At 38.8% G+C, this 8,036-nt stretch overlaps 1 pseudogene; it reads right to left on the bottom strand.

The window, feature by feature from the left end:
* Window positions 1–5,788, bottom strand: part of LOC132010589 (olfactory receptor 5H2-like) — a 22,501-nt pseudogene extending 16,713 nt beyond the window's left edge.
* Between the last annotated feature and the right edge of the window lie 2,248 nt (window positions 5,789–8,036).

The following is an 8,036-nucleotide window of genomic DNA, read 5'->3' as shown; positions in this document are numbered from 1 at the left end:
TCTCCAGCTCCTTTAGGTGTAGGGTTAGGTTGTGTATTTGAGACCTTTCTTGTTTCTTGAGAAAGGCTTGTACCGCTATGTATTTTCCTCTCGGGACTGCCTTTGTTGTGTCACACAGATTTTGAACCGTTGTATTTTCATTATCATTTGTTTCCATGGATTTTTTCAATTCTTTATTTTCCTGGCTGACCCATTCGTCTTTAGAAGGGTGCTCTTTAGTCTCCATGTATTTAGGTTCTTTCCAAATTTCCTCTTGTAATTGAGTTCTAGCTTCAGAGCATTGTAGTCTGAAAATATGCAGGGAATTATCCCAATCTTTTGATACCAGTTGAGACCTGATTTAGGACCCAGGATGTGATCTATTCTGGAGAATGTTCCATGTGCACTAGAGAAGAATGTGTACTCTGTTGCTTTTGGATGAAATGTTCTGAATAGATCTGTGATGTCCATCTGTTCCAGTGTGTCATTTAAGGCCTTTATTTCCTTGTTGATATTTTGCTTGGATGATCTGTCCATTTCAGTGAGGGGAGTGTTAAAGTCCCCTACTATTATTGTATTATTGTTGATGTGTTTGATTTTGTTATTAATTGGTTTATATAGTTGGCTGCTCCCACATTGGGGCCATAGGTATTTAAAATTGTTAGATCTTCTTGTTGGACAGATCCTTTGAGTATGATATAGTGTCCTTCCTCATCTCTTATTTTAGTCTTTGGCTTAAAATCTAATTGATCTGATATAAGGATGGCCATTCCTGCTTTCTTTTGATGTCCATTAGCATGGTAAATTCTTTTCCACCCCCTCACTTTAAATCTGGAGGTGTCTTCAGGTTTAAAATATGTTTCTTGTAGGCAACATATAGATGGGTTTTGTTTTTTATCCATTCTGATACCCTGTGTCTTTTGATTGGGGCATTTAGCCCATTAACATTCAGGGTAACTATTGAGAGATATGAATTTAGTGCCACTGTATTGCCTGTAAGGTGAGTGTTACTGTATATTGTCTCTGTTCCTTTCTGATCTACTACTTTTAGGCTCTCTCTTTGCTTAGAGGACCTCTTTCAATATTTCCTGTAGAGCTGGTTTAGTCTTTGTAAATTCTTTGTTTTTGTTTGTCCTGGAAGATTTTTATCTCTCCTTCTATTTTCAATGATAGCCTAGCTGGATATAGTATTCTTGGCTGTATGTTTTTCTCATTAGTGCTCTGAATATATCATGCCAGCTCTTTCTGGCCTGCCAGGTCTCTGTGGATAAGTCTGCTGCCAATCTAATATTTTTATCATTGTATGTTACAGTCTTCTTTTCCCAGGCTGCTTTCAGGATTTTCACTTTGTCACTAAGACTTGTAAATTTTACTATTAGGTGACAGGGTGTGGACCTATTCTTATTGATTTTGAGGGGGGTTCTCTGCACCTCCTGGATTTTGATGCTTGTTCTCTTTGCCATATTAGGGAAATTCCCTCCAATAATTCTCTCCACTATATCTTCTGCCCCCCTCTCTCTTTCTTCTTCTTCTGGAATACCAATATTTCTAATGTTGTTTCATCTTAAATAAATAAAAATAAATAAATTTAAAAATTTATAAATCACAAGTGTGTTGCTTTTCTTACCTCATCATGAAGCCTATCACATTAGCTTGTCTTGTTAACTGAAACTCTTCAACAACTACTTCATTAGGGTGGTATCATCAGCTCTATGAAAAAGATAACATATTTCTTTGTTATAAAAATCTAATTTGTAGGGTGGTACAATGACATCATGTGAATTTCTTGTTCCCTAATAATTTTTCATCAACAGTTTTAGAATCCTGTGACAATAACTTTTGAATCAATTATTGTCATTGGAAGCAGAAATCTGGTGATTGTTTTTCCCCCAAGTGTTCTCTGGCTGCATTTTGAGAAACAAGAACTTTACCTCAAAGAATTTTTAGCAAATTTTGGATTTATGGAAAATAATAAAGATAACATAGAGAATTCCCATATCTAACACACCCATTTTCCCATGTCATTAACCTCCTACCTTAGTATAGTACTTTTGTTATAATTAATGAACCAATATTGATACATCATGATGAAGTGAAATTCATACTTGATTCAGATTTCTATAGTTTAATCTAGTGTCCTTGCATCCAGAATCCCATTCAGGATATCACTTTATATTTAGTCATCATGTCATCAAGATGTAATTTATTGTCATCATTTAGTCATTTAGTCATCATGCTTCAGTTAATGAAGTTCTAGAACCTAAGTGAGGTTCAGTGGGCTGAGGTCCAGAGCCAATGACCAAGAAAGAATTCTTGAGACATCTTTGGTGCAAAATGGTGGTTTATTAAAGCACGGGGACAGGACCCGTGGGCAAGAAGAGCTGCTGCCCCGGGTTGCAAGTGATGGCAGGTTATGTACCCTTTGGTTGGGGAAGGTGAGGGGAAGGGAGGTTTCAACGAAGCTTTCATATGCTAAAGAGGGCCTACAAGGTACCCTGATACCGGAGGCCTTGCGACTTGATCAATGTTGTCTTTAGGCCAGCAATTAACATCAAGATAGTTGGGAGATTCTTGGAGGGATGTCATAATCAATCGTCTTTGTTAGTGAGATTTAGGTTTAGAAAAGATTTAACTATATTTACATTCCCTTCTACCTCAGCCTCCTCCAGTTTTGTTTATGGTGGAGAGGGAGACATTAGGGCTTGAGGAACTCAGTTATTTGCCTCTGGAAATTTGTGCTATTGATAAGGTCAGGGGTGCCTGAGGAATGCTACACATATTACTGAGGGGGAGTGGATGGAGAGGGGGTGCAAGGTACCAGCTTTTGCTTTGTCTTCAGCCAGCCTCCTGCTCCCTCATCACAGACATCAGGCATCTGTGATAGTTTCTCTAACATTCCTTGTTTTTGAAGTCCTTGGTAAGTTTTGAGAAATATTAATCAGGCATTTTGTAGAATATCCCTCAATTGGGATTATTCTGATAATTTTTTCTCATGATTAGGTTGGGGGGATAGCTTTGTTGAGGAAAGGCCCCGGAGGTAAATCACCATTTTCATTACATCCTGTCCATGACAAATACTATCCTCACAACTTGTAACTCTTGATATTGACCTTGACCACTGGTTGAGGAAGTGTTGTTAGCAGTGAAGCTGCTTTTTCTCCACCCTCTCTTACTGTGTTCTGTGGAAGGAAGTAACTATCCACAGTCCACACTTACAGAGAGGAAAGAAATGGACCACCTCCCTGGGGCAAAATATCTGTATAAATTGGAATTCTTCTGCATGGAAGATTTTCTATTCACCTCACTTGTTTATATATGCAAACCTCTATCTACATCAAAATAGAATTATAGATATTTATTTTATACTTTGATAAAATTAAACACTACTTTATTAATTTTGCTGTTCAAATCATGCTAGCTTTGGCCACAGGGAGCTGTTTCCATTGGTTCCTGTGTCCCTTTGACACACACCCATCATTATGTATGCAGGGTGGGTTTGTGTTTGTTTGTTGTTTTGCTTTTTTTTTTTTTCTATTTTCTGGCATTACAAGATGCTCCAGGGTCATCCTGCATATTTATTTCCTACCCTAGTCACCAAATCTGCTATTTCTTCAAGTAGATCTAATTTCTTTGACTGGAAAATGGTATTAAGAACAAAAATCTGGGCCATAGGTATGCTAATTGTTTAAGCAATGTCATTGCTTCTGGGCTCTGACAGTAGGCACAGTAAGGGTATATGTGTGTGTTCCTGTCATTCCCTATTCTTGCCAATAACTGGTATTGTTTTTCTTAATTTTAGGTGTTCCTTTACATATGCCATTATTGCTTTAATTTGCAGTTCTCTATGGCAAATAATGTAGAGCAGCTTTTCATATCCTTATTTATCATCTGTATTTCTTCTTTGGTAAAATGCTTGCTCAGTCTTTTTACCCTATGTTTATTGGATTGTTTGTGTGCTTTTTAAAATTTTTTATCAACAAATAACTTGAATCTTTTTATGTAATCTTTTATCAGAAATGTGTTTTCCTGGTACTCCCAAAAGCACATACTGATGCACTTAGTGGGGCCTTATCTCTCTGAGGGCCTGTGCTTTTTTTTTTTTTTTTTCACTCTTTTTTTCCTTCTTCCTTTGGATTGCATACTCTCTGCTGATATAACTTCAAATTCACTGATCTTTCTTCTGTCAGTTTAAATCTACAGTTGAGTTTCTGTAGTGATTTTTTAAATTTGAGTTGTACTTTTCAATTACATAATTTCCATTTGTTTTTTATACTTTCTCTTTATTGATAAGCCTGTTTCACATAATATTGCATTCACACTTTCCTTTACTTATTTAATCCTTGTTTCCTTTAGCTCTGATCTGAACACATTTATGATTATTTTTAAGTTTTTTCTGTTGAATCCAATGTTCTCACAGGCAATTTATGTTTTCTGCTGATTTCCTGCTGGACGGGTTACATTTTTGCCTATCTCATGACTTTTTTCTTGTTGTTGAGAACTAGGCATTTAAGATAATACACTGTATTAAGATAATATGTGTAAGATAATACAATGAAACTCATCCTTTAGTCTTGTTATATTTTTGTTTAGTGACTTGGAGGGTGTGTGTGTGTGTGTGTGTGTGTGTGTGTGTGTGTTTGTATGAAGTCCATTTCCTCTGCAGTGTAAAGCCTCTAATGTTGCTCTCCACCATGACTTTATCAGAGGTCCTCTTATCTCTTTCTTTGACCATATGCAGCTCTTATGCCACATTAACTCCCAGCAACAGCATAAGCATGTTCTCTCCCTCTCTTTCTTTCTTTTTAATGCCTTGGGCAATAAATTGTACCACATTATATCCAATTAAATTTGGGCCCCTTTGAAGCATAGTCTTTGAGGATAATGTTTGAGACTCTTTCTAACTCGAGGCAAGCTCGTCCTTACTTTCTCCCATCCTGTATTTTTCTTGGCAAACCAGCTGGATGTTTCACCAATAGTTCCACCAAACTCCTCTTAATCATCTTCAGCCAATAAAGTCACTTTCTGTGGGGGACACTTTTGGAAGTCCCTGTTCTTAAGGGCTTTCTTCCCTTTTGGGTAAAATCTGTAAGACTCAAATTTCAGACTTGCGAGTAGTGATAGTGACCCACTTCTCTCCATGTGATAACCCTGCTACAGAAATGGGTCACTGGGTAGGTACAGCAAGCAACCTCTGATCTCAGCTTGCCCCTCCCAGTCTGGAACAAGTGCCTTAGAAATGAGCTGGGCTCAAGGGTGATCTGGTCCTGGTATTTATGTTGTGTCACAATCTCTACCTTATGAGTGAGGACTGCGTAGAAGGGATCCCCAAACACTTGATCACAGTCACCCAGAATTAAACTTCCACAATACATACCTGGAAGGAGATGAGAAAAGTTGTAGGTGTGGGCCTCCTGGGAGGTAACACAGTCAACTACTAGGAGGTAGACGAGATGTTGGGGGGAATTTTTGTGTACTTGGCTACACATGAGTGGAGTGGAACTTTAGTCACACTGAGCTGGGAAGGCACAGGTTATGATTCAAATGCTATAGATTCTCATTCTTCTTACCAAATTTTAATTTCTTTTCTTGAATGAATGTTTCATTTGCTGCATACCCTTAGCACAATTTCTAGAGATTTTTTTTTTCTTTTTCTTTTTCTTTTTTTAAAGAGGACATAAATACCTACAGCCAGGAACATCATCCACTTGGTGCCAAAAAAACCTGTAGGCAGTGGGAGGGATGCTGACACCATAAGCTTACCCAGACTGCTATGGCCTGAAACCAGAGTGGCCACATCTCCAGGTCCCATCTCATGAGGCAGTATGAGGTTTGTAGCAATCCCTGATCTGGAAGGAGCCCTAAGCTGGAGTAGTAGAGATATGAACTCGCTGGTGCTCTCAGGTGAGTCCTGTCCTCACAACACTTCAGCTTTCACAGCTTAATGTGGGCACAGAGCCCAAAGCACAAGGCTTTCATGGCCTCTGATGAGCACAGGTGTGTAGAGCAAAGCGGCGATGGGCACCATATTGATCTCCATTCTCACCTTGCTGTCGATGTCAGGCAGCCCCATGTTGTCATACTTCACCTGGTGGTAGTTCTCATCATAGTGTAGGCTCAGCAGCATCTGCAGGGGGCCCAGAGGGAAAGCCAGAGGTCAGCATGCCCCCCCTGCACTAGATGCAAGCACGTTATTGCGCACGCAGAGGTGCTTGTAGCTGTAGTAGCTGCTCTCTTCCTTCTCCTCGTACATGGGAGAATGCACCCACCAGCTCATCCAGAGGAGCCCGAGGCCTGTGGGGGACACTGAGCCAGTCCTCCTCAGCACCCTGTGGTGCCCTGGGCCCTGTCATGCAGTCCTGTGTTAGGACCGCCTCTGTGGCCAGAACGAGCCAGAACACTAGCACAGACACCCCCACTTCCCAAAGATTTTTAAATCATGTTTTTACATAAAATTGTCACCATTTATGCTGTTCTGTTGGAAACTGGGCCACGGAACTTCTCATACTGCCATTCAGAAGTGGACCTACAGCTATGGCTTTTTCAGAAATGTTCTTCATCAAGTTGAAAAGTTCCCCTTCTAGCCCTAGGTTACTGATAGGTTTTACTCTGCTCTAGTTCTCCCAACCTTTCACTGCGTCTCAATCCAGGTTCTGTCACTTACGAACTGTGGCATATTGAGCCAGCTCATCCTTGCTCTTAATTATAAGTATTCATTAAATATTTCATCTACTTATTCAAGATCACTTTATCCCCCTACAACTTCAAAGTTTTTAGTGAAGAAATATCAATTCCCACACCACTATCCAATCTTCGACCTGTCCTTTTGTTAGACATGCTTGTATTTTTAAATCATATGCTTATGTCGCTATTTGTTGATTTTTTTAATGATTTTATTTATTTGACAGAGAGAGATCATACACAAGTAGAGGAGAGGGGCAGAGGGAGAAAGAGAAGCGGACTCTGGCTGAGCAGTGAGGCTCATGCCAGGCTCAATCCCAGGACCTTGAGATCATGACATGAGCCAAAGGCAGGTACCCAACTGACTGAATCACCCAGGAACAACACTTTTTGTTGATTTTGTAGTTTTAAAAATTTTTAAATTCCTACATTGAAATATGAGAATTTCCACACTTAATTCTTCATATCCCCTCACCCTTTCAATATAGCTATATTAGAATTATAAGTTTATCAATATTCAATGTTAACATTATGACTGTATAAATTATAAATTATATTCATAGGAAAAACACATAGAGTACTATGATGATGTTTCCTTTCTTCCACATAATTTTCCTTTCTTTAGGGTTAATAATCTCCTTGTTGTTTTTTTTCCCCCTTTGGATATTTTTTATCACCAATTCAGATGTCAAATAGCCTATCAATTCCAGGTTTTTCTTGTGAATGTTTCACCCAGGGCCCCTGCCTTTCTTCCACAGTCTGTATTAGTGGTTCTTTAGGACTGTGATCAGTGACCATGAAACCTAAGTGGGGGTAACAACATTGCAGTTTTGCTATATAGGTCTTTAAACTTTCATATGCTTTTCTGTGGTTGATTCAAAAAGCATAAACAGGAAGAAGAATGTCCTTTGGGTAATAAATGTGTATACCTAAGCATTTCCAATTCTTTTAATTCTCATGTTCTGTCTTAATTATACAAAATTATCCTAGGAATCATCTGGAAGAATAAATGCTTGCCACAAACTTTTAGAATACAAAGCAATATGGTAGACTGTCAAAATATACAAAGAGATATATAGAACTAAATAAAAGTAAAGAAGTAAACCTAAATTGCTTTAAAATTTCAGAAGATGTTAAAGGTATTCATCTTTTCTGATGGAGGCATAATACTCCATAGTGTATATGGACCACATCTTCCTTATCCATTTGTCCGTTGAAGGGCATCTTGGTTCTTTCCACAGTTTGGCGACCATGGCCATTGCTGCTATAAACATTGGGGTACAGATGGCCCTTCTTTTCACTAAATCTGTATCTTTGGGGTAAATACCCAGGAGTGCAATGGCAGGGTCATAGGGAAGCTCTATTTTTAATTTCTTGAG

This window comes from Mustela nigripes, chromosome 2 (genome assembly GCF_022355385.1).
Source record: "Mustela nigripes isolate SB6536 chromosome 2, MUSNIG.SB6536, whole genome shotgun sequence".
Classification (NCBI taxonomy): Eukaryota; Metazoa; Chordata; class Mammalia; order Carnivora; family Mustelidae; genus Mustela; species Mustela nigripes.
This window is presented reverse-complemented; position numbering and strand designations above follow the sequence as displayed.